A 12,388-nucleotide genomic window follows, 5' to 3' on the forward strand; every position below is an offset into this window, starting at 1 on the left:
CCTTTGGTCTTTAAAGTGGGAAAAACGTTTAAAAGGGTTTCTTTAAAGTCTAAAGTCTAGTCTTACATACGAAAAAACGAAGTTATTAATCAGAGTCACTGTTTTCCGCCGATTCTTACTATGGGAACTATAAGATCATTAACAGATACATAAAACGGACAAAAGTTTAATTTGAAAGCAATCGCGCAGGAAGTAACGAATTTATTGACAAAAGGCACTGTTTTCGACCGATCGTTCCTGTGAGAACAATATGATAAAGTCACCCGATCTTAAAAAAATTTGGCATTTATAAGTGTAATATTTAATTTCACAACAATAGCTCTGAAAATAGTGAAGTTATTAAGAATTATATATCTAGCCATGTCCGTCTGTATAAACCAGCAGATCTCGGAGGCTATAAGAGCTAGAGCCACCAAATTTGGTTTGTATACTCGTGTAGTATGTAAATGTACAAAGTTAATTGGAATTTTGGCCACGCCCCCTTACGCCTCTAGAATTTACATGGAACTGTTTTTCTCCAAAAGTATAACAGCTAGAAACATCAAATTTGGTTTATATGTATACTAGTTTAGTTACCGCACAGAAACTAATTGTTCAAACTTTGTACCACGCCCCCTTTTGCCACGCCCATTTACGCCTCCATAATTTATCGCAACGAAATTCTGCGATATCCATATATTTTAAATTCTCGTATCACATTATTCGTTGCCATACTCCTCCGAAACGGCTTGACCGATTTTGATGAAATTTTATGTTCTTATACGGTATCTATGATAATCGGCCAACATCTATTTTTCATCCCCCTAAATGTTAGGGGTAGTTCAACCCTAAATTCTTTTTTATATTTTAGACAATTTTAAAAAATTAATTTCTATTTTTTTATGATACAACTTACAAAAATACATACAATCCTAAACTTTCACCCTTCTTCGATCAACCCTTATTTTTATACCCTTGCAAAAGGGTATATTAATTTTGGTCAGAAGTGTGCAAGGCATATAACGAAGCATATCCGACCATACAAAGAATATATATTCTTGATCAGCATGACGAGACGAGTTCAAATAGCCATGTCCGTCCATCCGTCTGGATCAACGCAAACTCCTCCTAGACCGTAAGAGCTACAGAGCTGAAATTTGCATAAATTTTTTGCTAAAGTCACGAACAGTGACTTTTCTCAATAGTTTCGTTAATTTCTAAGCTATTGTCGTGAAACTTAGTATTAGAGAGTTTATTATGCCTATAAACGACTGTGCCAGATTTGTCAAGATCGATTGCTTTCAAATTAAACATTTGTTAGTTTAATATATCTGTTAATAACTGTGCCCAATTTGATAATGATCGGGTGACTATCTCATATAACTCCCATAGGAACGATCGGTGGAAAACAGTGACTTTGATCAATATCTTAGTTATTTCCTATGCTAAGATTGTAGGCCATTCTTTGACGCGGTCGAAGTTAGCCCCGGCCCTCTGGTTTAATAGCCATTTTAGTAATTTAATCATTTTTCCTCTCCGGTTGATAAGTGGTCCATCGTCATTTAATTAGTTGTCCCCGCCGGATGTCACAGGTGTCACTTTTGACCCAGTTAACAGCAAGGAGTAGGAATGAGATCGAAGCCGGTCTCCTTTCTTTCTCACTCCCTACACAGTTGTCGGCCATCATTATTGTTGTAAATAACTTCGTTACTTTTAACGCGATTGCTTTCAAATTAAACATTTGTTAGTTTAATATAAAGTTGACAATTATTATTTTGCTATCTCAGTGTAACTCTCATATTAACTTTTTTGGATACACCTGGTGGAAATGCCAAAATATTCGTTATTGCGCTAGCCGTTGCATCATCGGTCATTGCAGCAACTTTATTGGATGGACGTATAACAGCTAATTCAGTATTTAAGCTTCCACTAAATATTCAGAAAAGCCCTGACGCAGTATGCAACATTAAGAAACAATCGTCCAAAGCCACTGTGCTGAGACGGTGTAAAATTATTATTTGGGATGAATGTACTATGGCACACAAACATTCACTTGAGGCGTTGAACAGGACATTGAAAGATTTTAAAAACACTGACAAACTATTTGGCGGAACTTAGTTGGCCCTTTCAGGTGATTTCAGACAAACACTTCCAGTCATTTCACGTTCAACATACGCTGATGAGATGGATTAGATTTGAGTGGGTAAACCATCCAGTTTGTGTTAGCTAAAGATGGACTAACAAAAAATATTGTTCACGCTATAGCATTAAGAGATTGATATTGTTTAGTGTTACTGTCGAAATTGTTTAATTAATGATATATAATCTTAAGGGATAAATACTTCATTTTTTTTTTTTTACTGTAAACGATGTAAACAAATAGATCTTTCCCTGACTTTAGTCGTGATGCAGACTGTTGCAAAATAAATCAATTATCGACTAGGTTATTCAAAAAGAAATCGCTACACCGAAATGATTGATAGCACTTTAATCTCTCAGTTAAATTCTCTTTTCTTTTGCACCTTAAACATAATACGCTTACGGTTTCCGCAAAATCCACCGATGAATGCCTTTAGCAACTGGATTAGTTGTTTATATTTGATGTTTTGTGCAATACTTTGAATTGTCTTGCCTTATTGAATTATATGACTCTATCGGTTTAAATGCTCAATACCGACCACACAATAGCAACTTTACTTGCCTTAAACGCTTTTTGATAGCAAAAAATTTAATAAAAATATTAAATTTTTTTCCAAAAAAAACTTTATTTAAAAAAAATTGTTGTATGACGTTTTTATAATTTTTTCTCGCTTACACCAACAATCAAATTATCTCCTTCCGTAGTTATAGTTTAAAAACAGCTTCGCTGATTTACTTTTACTGCGTATATATGCTTGAAGGTATTAATGGTCCTGGCCGTTTGGTGATCAAAAATTTAGTTAAGCCAGAATAATCAAAAGAGCTGGAAGTACGGTATGCTCTTATATACCATTTCAATTGTATTTCCAAAACCTTTTTCTACAGGGAGGCATTATTACGATAATTGGTAATGAAATCACAGCATATTTTTGATCGTTGGCGATAAACCCAATTTAGAGTCGGATAATTGGAATTTAAATTACACGCAGCCATTACAAAATTTGGTGTAAATATTCGTTTAGTTAGTGCGCAGATGTTTATTGCTCAAAATTTATTCGACGTTCCAATTCGCCCTCAGAATTTACATATGTATAACAGATTTTCTTTAAAACTACAACAGCTAGAGACATAAAATTTGGTTGGCAGTCGCCGACTAACACTCATCTCGAGCAGACGTCAGTAGCTAATTCAACGTTCTTCTATATCTTCCTTTGTTTTCTTTCGCTTTGTGAGCAAAACAAACATTCAAATGGTACTTTTTGTGTGTTTCTGCACGTGGTTAATTTTTTTGTCTTTAGTTAAAGTCGTAAGACTTTAGGTATTACCATGGTTCCCGGGCTACCCAACGCATAGGGGAATCGGTGCAGTTTTCTGTCCGATAGCCCCCCGCTTAAAAAAACGGCGACAGCCTCAAAACTCCCAAACACAAATGGACCCAATCCCATCTCTCTGCCATAGAAAGTGAAAAACCAATTACCATGTTTTGCTATGCACAGAGCACTCAAATTGATTAATAAAAATATAATTTCAATCTCCAACTTTAAAGACAATAGTCTACTTCTACGAGTACATTCTTACGAAGATGCAAACAAGTTTATTAAAACCTCCGTACTCTCCAGCTTGTGCCGAATAGACTAGCACAAATAAAATACTAGTATTTTAATATCAGCTTAACAAATCGAATTGACATTTACGGAACTGGAACTTAAAAACCGCGTTGCAAACAGCTAAGGGAAAGATTCCAGGGCACGACCGTATATCATATCCGCGTTGGAGTTCGTACTGTTCTTCAACGGCTTGTAACATGGGGCGTGGGTATAAGGGTCTTCATAATAGTGAAGGCTTTTATGACACGGCGCTCATTTCGGGCTAAAATAAACAATGCTTAACAAGATAGTATTAAAGCATAATCACATAAAATTGTTCATGTACGCAGACGATGCAATTATTGTCAGTAAAACAAGAGATTTAGGTGAACTTAATAATTTTTTCCAAAATATCCTAAATGATATATATCAATGGGGTTTGGGAGCTGGTGCAACCCTCTCTCCTAGCAAATGTGAAATCCTACATTCGCTGTGTATATCCCTGCCTTAACTTTAATACCTTTAACATAGAATGCGTCGAGGCCCTTATGATAGTTGGTATAATCTTTGATAAAAAATCTACTTTTAAAAATACTGTTTATATCTTAGAGATGCACTTGAAATAAAACTAAATGTTATTAAATACTTATCCTCTAAGCATTCCTTAATAAAAATCAACAGCCTAATTAATGTCACCAGGTCCTTAATACTCTCCTTGATTGAATACGGGCTTCCAATCTTCGGATGGTGCGCTTAAACTCATCTAAGGCTCATTAAACCAGCCAATCACACTGCACCCCGACGCAGCATCAATGCTTTTCCAACATCACCCATAAAGTGTGTACTGACAGAAGCACAGTTCTATTGAACTGAAGAAGACAAAGTCACAGAAGCCACGGGTAAATTTATACCAAAACTATTTTGCACACCAAACTTGCTCCTGTAAAATAGCATACGCAAAGCTTTGACACCAAAAAAAAACACCTCTACCATACGCAGATGAGCATTATTTTCAAAGGAACTTAACATCCAACCACCAACAAGCAGCCAAACCTTTCAAAGATTATTTGCCAAAGGATCAGCCAAACCCCAATTCAAAAAAACCGGTCTTGGCTTTACAATGATGGAACAAAAACGCAACATATCTCAGCTTTCTCGTCTGTCCACCAAGAGGGAGTACTTGTAGCATCTGGATGGCTTCCGGAGTATTCTACTATACTTTCTGCCGAAGCTAGAGCAATTGTCCAAGCAATTAACCATGCACAAAGAAAAGCCGGGACAGCCTATCAACAGTGTTAGCCATACAAAACGAGAGCAATACTAATACTACAATTTGACAAAAGCGAGATACCCTCATAAAAGCACCAGCCAAACTTCAAATATTTTGGGCACCCAGCTATAAAAGTTTTATTGGGAATGAATTGGCAGATGCCGCTGCAAAAATTTTCCGAAAATCTCCCACCTTTACTGTCATACCATGCAACTATGTATATGGATTTAAAATGAAGTAAGTCGACTCGACGACTTGGGTATACCATATACCAGGTGAAACAAATATTTCAAATTTCGAAAACCAAACGTATGTCTATTAAATTGTTTTTACATGCTTCATACTATGTGCTATCTCGCTCACTCTACAAACACACGAGCAGTCTAGCGCCGCCATTAGCCAACGGACAATCCTGGCCTTATGGACTGCGTAGTAAAATACGTTCATACGTTCCGATTTCAATAAAATTTGGTAGTTTGGTAGAAATAGTTAAAATTAATTAGTCTTCCGAATTCGATTGGCGGATATGGGCGTGGTAAAATACGAATAGATGTATTTTCTGCGCGCATACTAAGCCAGTGTGCATACATATTTGGTGACTTTAGCTTTGTTAGTTTTTGATAAAATCAATTTTATTAACTTGCGGGGGCGGAAGTGCGCGTGGCAAAAAGTTTGAACAATTAGTTTCTGCGCGCTAACTAAACGCTAACTAAATTATAAACCAAATTTGATGTCTCTAGCTGTTATACTTTTTAAGAAAACCAGTTCATACAGACGGACGGATGGGCGGACGGACGGATAATCGGACATGGCTAGATCGACTCGGCTGTTGATCCTGATCAAGAAGTATATATATACTTTGTAGGGTCGGAGAAGCATCCTTCTGCCTGTTACATACATTTTGGCTACTTTAAACGTTTATTTTAAACACTATTCTAATGCGAGAGTCCTTGTTTGGTATGAATATTTTCTAAGCAAATGCGTACATTTTGCATGTGTAAAGATTTTGCCATTCCTGACTATTTCCAGTAATTTTCTACCTCGTGCAATCAAATTTGGCACACTTGAATTTGATTCTAATATCCAGGAAAGGGCCAAATTGGATCAAAATCGGACTTTAAATAGCAGTTATGCATATAAACATTTTTCCAAAAGGCCGGAGTTGGCCGTTGGCTGGTGGGGGCGCTAGGGTGCTCGTATGCTTGAGTTAGCAAGATACGCTTCAAAAAAGCATGTGAACAGAATTTTTTTTAAAAATACGTAAATGCATTTTTATACCCTTGCAAAAAGGGTATATTAATTTTGGTCAGAAGTGTGCAACGCATAGAACGAAGCATCTCCGACCATACAAAGTATATATATTCTTAATCAGCACGACGAGACGAGTTTAAATAGCCATGTCCGTCCGTCCGTCCGTCTGGATCAACGCAAACTCCTCCCAGACCATAAGAGCTGCAGAGCTGAAATTTTGAATGTAGGCTTCTATATACTGCTGGTGTTGTATATCTCGGATTCAGCCGGATCGGATCACTATGTCATTAGCTCACATACAAACGTCAAAGTCACGAACAGTGACTTTACTCAATAACTTCGTTAATTTCTGAGCTATTGTCGCGAAACATAATATTACAGAGTTTATTACGCAAATAAACGAGTGTGCCAAATTTGATCATCGGGTGACTATATCATATAGCTCCCATAGAAACGATTGGGCAAAAACAGTGATTTTTGTAACTAACTTCGTTATTTTTAACGCGATTGCTTTCAAAGTAAACACTTGTTAGTTTTAAATATCTGTTAATGACTGTGCCGAATTTAATAATGATCGGATGACTATATTATATAGCTCCCATAGGAACGATTGGTGGAAAACAGTGACTTTGATCAGTATTTTAGTTATTTCTTATGATAACATTGTAGGCCGTTCTTTCGCAAACCTTAGCCTTTTTAGAAAAAACGTTTTTCCACTTTGATGGCTATAGGTAAGGAAAGAGTTATTAATAAAGTTGCAAGGGTATACAAACTTTGACGCCGTCGAAGTTAGCCCTGGCCCTCTGGTTTTATGTGTATGTTTTGTTTTTTGTATTTTTTTTTATCTTTGCGGAAAAACGGGTTGATGAGAAGGGGGCGATCTATTTATTCTTCGTCTTCCTCTGGTTCAAACTTAACCTGCTTATTTTTCCCCTTGTTGTGTCTGCGGATTTATATTGTATCAGGCTGCACAAAATCTGTTAGGTCTTGATAATTTATCCTGTCTAGGAAAATATCAACTGGCTTTTTTCCGATAACGGAGTGGATTTTATTATTGTATCTATCAACGGCTATGGGTACGAGTTGAGATACTCTAAGGGTTGAGAACTCGGACTTAAGGCATCTAGAGATTTCGAGGAATGTTGAGAGAAATCGTTCCCCTTGACCTCGCTCCGTTGGGTTGGGTATGGTACACGACTATATCCAGCAATTTTAGGTAATTGAGAACTGTGGGGAAAAGGATCCTGAAGAGGATTTCAGCACCGCAAACTAAAAAACGATCTCCATCTCTTGAATTCAGAATATGAACTCATTTTATTAACAAAGTATTAAGTTTATATAGGGAATCTTAGGCTCTAGGAGATAACAATTGTTCTTAAAATATCTTATTCTAATGAGACTCAAATCCCACGTTCTCGAGGGTTGAAAATTATTATTATTTTGGGCACGGCGTCGGCCACTTGACATCCTGCCGTTGTGATATTTTGGGTTAGTTTAGAATTACAAGTGTTTTTTCCACAACGTGTGTGGCTGATTGTAATTTTAGTCATATGCTAGATTAGTTGTTTGTGACAAAAGTACAGTTGTGTTATAATTTCTTTAGTGCATCTGATTTGGTGAAGCCGCATCAGATGAACACGATGTTTATTCTTAAACAGAGCCCTCATTCGTTGTCTGTTACCAAGATTTTGGGTGCTGAGAAATTTTTGTTTTTCTAACGCGAAGATGACTCCACAAATCACGTGGTCAGCGGTCACCAATATTTGCGTGACGCGAAGTTTGTAGCTTGTGAACGAGTGGTCTTTACACGTTTGCAAAAGTTGCAGATGTTTATCCGGGATTTTTATCTACACTGCTGTTAAGTTCGACCAGTGGTCTTCGTAGGATGAGCGGAAAACGATTTTGTCGTCAATGTACACGTAGCAGATTTTTCCGATGTACTCCCGTCGTCTATCATTCTTTGGAAAATGGCGGGGAAATTTTTAGTCGGAAACGGTCACAGCATTTAATCTTTTGGAATCAATTACCATGCGCAAGGGTATGCCCGACATCTTTCGGGTGGCCTTCCTCTAAGAGGAAATTAAGTTTTGTTGATCTGCGGCTTAGGAGGGCTATCGCCACTCCGGGCTGCATAGTTAGTGTGTCAAGCTCCTTGTCAATTTTTTTCTTTCAGATGCCTTAACGTATCATCCCAATGATACCGTCAAAACTGTTCAGATTTGGTAATGTGAAAATGTGAGCGGAGTCTTGTTGCCCAAAGAGGGCAAAAAGGGGCCAGTTGCAGATTTCGATACTTTAATAGGGCCTCCGGCTGACAGTACTAGGAATGGGGTTTGTAGCGCCGAACCCCCGTCAGATAGTTCCTGACTAATGAAGTTTCTTTTTGCGCCAGTGTCAATGAGAAACTGTCGGACTACCCCATTCCTATCCTCATATTCTATGTATGGTACACTTGAGAGGCCATTGCAATTTATTTGATCTTGAATTATATAGGTCATGTAGATATTGGTTCTTGGGGAGGAATTACTTGATGGATATTGCTGCCGATAAACGGCCCTGTTGTTGATACGGTGGCCTAAAGAAAGCGGTCGGGGAAGCTAAATTTGTTGTGATCACAACGTTATCTAGCTCCAGGGCAATTGTAAATGCCTCTGGTAAGGTTCTAAGGCGATTCACTGTGATCAAGCCCGACACGTGAGGTAGCCCTCTTATGAAGACCCACAAGGCTCTTTCGCGGTACGAACCTATGAGATCTTCAAGCACACCTTTAGCATGCCCTGCATTCCTGAGGTGTCTATTGATATTCTTGTAGCATGCTTCCAGGTTCCCATCACCGCGGACTAGCATACTAATCTGGTATTCTAGAGTCCCTATGTCCCTTCTGTCCTCGTAGTTCGACGCAAGGACCTTCCTGATTTCTGGCCAATCGTCATCTGCCACATCACTAGAAATCAGCATCTCGTCCGCCCTGCCTTCTATCTTCGATCTCAGGTGGAGGACGACGGCCCTATATATCAGCTTGTCCCTTGCCACCTCGTAGTCCCGTACTATGACTTAGTGCTTCTACTTAGAGCATCTACATGTTGCATTTTCGATGCCGGCTTATGTTTTAATACGTAATTGTAGTTTTCTAACTCTAGAGCCCAACGGGCTATTCTAGAGTTAACTTCCTTTTGTTAAGTGTTAATGTAAGCGAGTAACAATCTGTTGCGATCTTGAAATGCATTCCTTGTAAATATACACGAAAACTTTTTAACGAATAAATTATCGCTAATGTTTCTAACTCCAAGCTATGATATCTAGATTCCACATCGGTAGTCCTTTTGTAAAAGTAGAAAACTGGATGCCATTTACCATCGCTTTTCCTTTGTAGCAACATTGATCCGAAACCAATAGAGCTTGCGTCACAATGAAGTTCGGTTTCATCATTCGGACTGTGAAGCGCAAGTAGCAAGATCTTTGATGAACCTACGGAAATAGGAACATAATCCCAAAAAACTTTGAACCTCACTGACCTTAGTCGGAACTGGAAAATCTTCAGCTCTCATTCCTTTGCCTGTATTCGAATACCCTAGGTACTTAACACTCGTCTGAAAAAACTCGCACTTATCTAATCTTAATCGAGTTTCGAAAATAACGGTTTTCCTGCAAGTCTATCTAGCAAGATCATCAATTAGTGGAATAGGATAACTATCTTTTGAAGTCGCCTTGTTTAGTTTTCTGAAATCAACGCACATTCTGAGTTCACCCGTAGTCTTTTTTACGAGCACGATTGGGGAAACATATTCTGACTCACTTGGGCTGATGTATTGTTCGCTTAAGTATTCGTGAATTATTTTTTGTAGTTCGGCTTTTTCGCTATAAGAAAGTCGTCTTGGATTACAGCCAAACGGACTTCTGTCATAGATTGTGAGTTTCATTTCGCACTTAACCTTTGCTTCATTTGGTCGATTTCTTTCAAAATAAAATTTAGAAAATATATTTTGAAACTTATATATTTTTTTTTTTTTTGAAATAACCACGTCACAATCAATATCTAGCATATGTGTACTTTTACAACTCTTATATTATTCTTCTTCTTATTTAGTTAACAATACACATTTATTTCTGAATAATACATAATATCAATGAAAGAGGGTCCGTATTAATCAAGAATTTTTAACAGTATATCAGTAGATGTACAAGACCATGGCTTATGCTGAAGACGACCGATATGAATACACTATTTCGTAGGCATATAATTATGCATTAGATAAGATAGAAAGTAATCAAACTGAGGAATGTATTTTTTTTTTTTCATGGACAAACAAATATATTACGTACGTACACTGTATATAACTGAAGTTTAGGCTTAAACATTATAGTATTTGATTCAATATACAGTCCAGCAACAAAAACTTTGGGAATATTATACAATAAGTAAAATGAATTTAACAAATATTTTCAACTGAACATTTCAATACTAATGTGTATGTGTGTGTGCTGGATAAAATGTTGAAGTTCATATCCAGTATAGTTGGCAGTCACCCTGCTGTTCATGTAGAACTGTTGGGCAGAGAGAAGCAGCGTCAACACATAGATGAAGGCGGCAATACAGCAGTTGTATGCATTCTGGTTGTAGGCCCTATTGGCAGCTGTGGAGTAAACGAACACCGCTATTTTTCAAATAGAAAATATGAGGAAGGTTTAGATGTGATTAATAGATTAATAGCCAAAGGAGAAGCAATCAGGCAGGGCACTGTTAATTCGGAAAACATTGAAGCAGATGCAACGATGTTAGAAAATTTTGAGGACAGCAACGGAGAGTCACGGGGAAACGCGACCTCCAGTAATGAGAATGCTAAAGTTAGCCAGGAGAAATTCCAAGAAAAGGTCCGTCAGCTCCAGCAATATTTGGACATGGTGAGCAAAGATTTTACGTACGATAGACAATAGAACAGGCGAAATGTATATTAAAAAAATTTAATTCTTGTTCAGGAAGGTACAGATGTGCCAAGCTTATCCAGATGAATTTATATGTAATGATACGTTTAAAGAGGTCATAGAAGAATTGGAGTTCGACCTTCAGAATACCCTGGTAGCATTAGAAGAAAAAAATAAACGATCAGAAAAATTTGAAAGTTGAGAATATTACCGTTAGAGGCGAACTACCGGTGTTGACAAAAATACAGGTACCCACATTTTCTGGAGAACCTAGAGAATGGGACCTGTTTGTAGAATTGTTTACGGAATTAATTGCAAAATGAGAGGATTTAAGTCTTGCTCCTAAGTTTAATTATTTAAAATCCGCGTTAAAGGGCGAAGCAAGGAGCATGGTAACTCCTCTATTGTCAGGTTCAGCTGACAATTATAGTGCCGCTTGGGAACTGTTAACCAAGCGGTATGAAAATAATCGGAGGGTATTTTCCGAGCAGTTAAATCGGATCGTTGATTTACCGAATTCTTTTACTGGAATTCTTGGAGCAAAGATATTGCTCACTAAGTGCCATGAGCAAAGAAGAGAAAAAACCATTAGAAAAAACGTCGGCTGTGGGGTTTAAAGATAGTTGTTCGATCTGCAAATGTCCTTGGCATAACGCACTTCAGTGCTATAAGTTTAAAGCGCTAACACTTATAGAAAGGCTGGAAATAGCAGGAAAGTACAATTGTGCACACGATGCTTGAAGCATTTAAGCAACAAGAGATGCAATAATGAAATGGTCTGCTCAATTTTTTTTTTTTTTTTAGCGGACGTTGACGATACTATGTGCAGTACGTTCAAGTGGCACCTCCCACCCTACCGACCGAAGGGTGCAGCCGTATAACGCACGGCACGAATCGCGTGGACAAATACACAATAGAAAAAACAGACAAACAAATAATACTATACCTATCTATTAACTAAGTGGGATAGGATAGATGTTTTAAGCATATTAATAGAAAACTCTGAGCTGATTACAGGGAATAGAATGTTGTACTCAGAGCAGAGGACCCTAAAAGGTTCATGCATGGCATAGTTAGAAGAACAACGACTAAGGGATAAAGGTATCAAAGGATGTCTACTCCGTCTACATGGTACCGACAGATTCACCTGAGCTAATAACTCAGGCGAGTCGATATCACCAATTAGGAGCTTGTGCATAAAAATGACACCAAGCATAATTCTACGGTTAGTTAGGGACGG

The 12,388-nt window shown here is 37.7% G+C and overlaps 1 protein-coding gene across 1 annotated transcript in view; it reads left to right on the forward strand.

Annotated features, from left to right (window-relative positions):
- LOC137579542 (phospholipid-transporting ATPase ABCA3) overlaps positions 1-12,388 on the forward strand; it is a 100,673-nt gene that overhangs the window by 67,064 nt on the left and 21,221 nt on the right.

This window comes from Drosophila tropicalis, unplaced genomic scaffold (assembly GCF_018151085.1).
Source record: "Drosophila tropicalis isolate 14030-0801.00 unplaced genomic scaffold, ASM1815108v1 contig_697, whole genome shotgun sequence".
NCBI classification, from domain to species: domain Eukaryota; kingdom Metazoa; phylum Arthropoda; class Insecta; order Diptera; family Drosophilidae; genus Drosophila; species Drosophila tropicalis.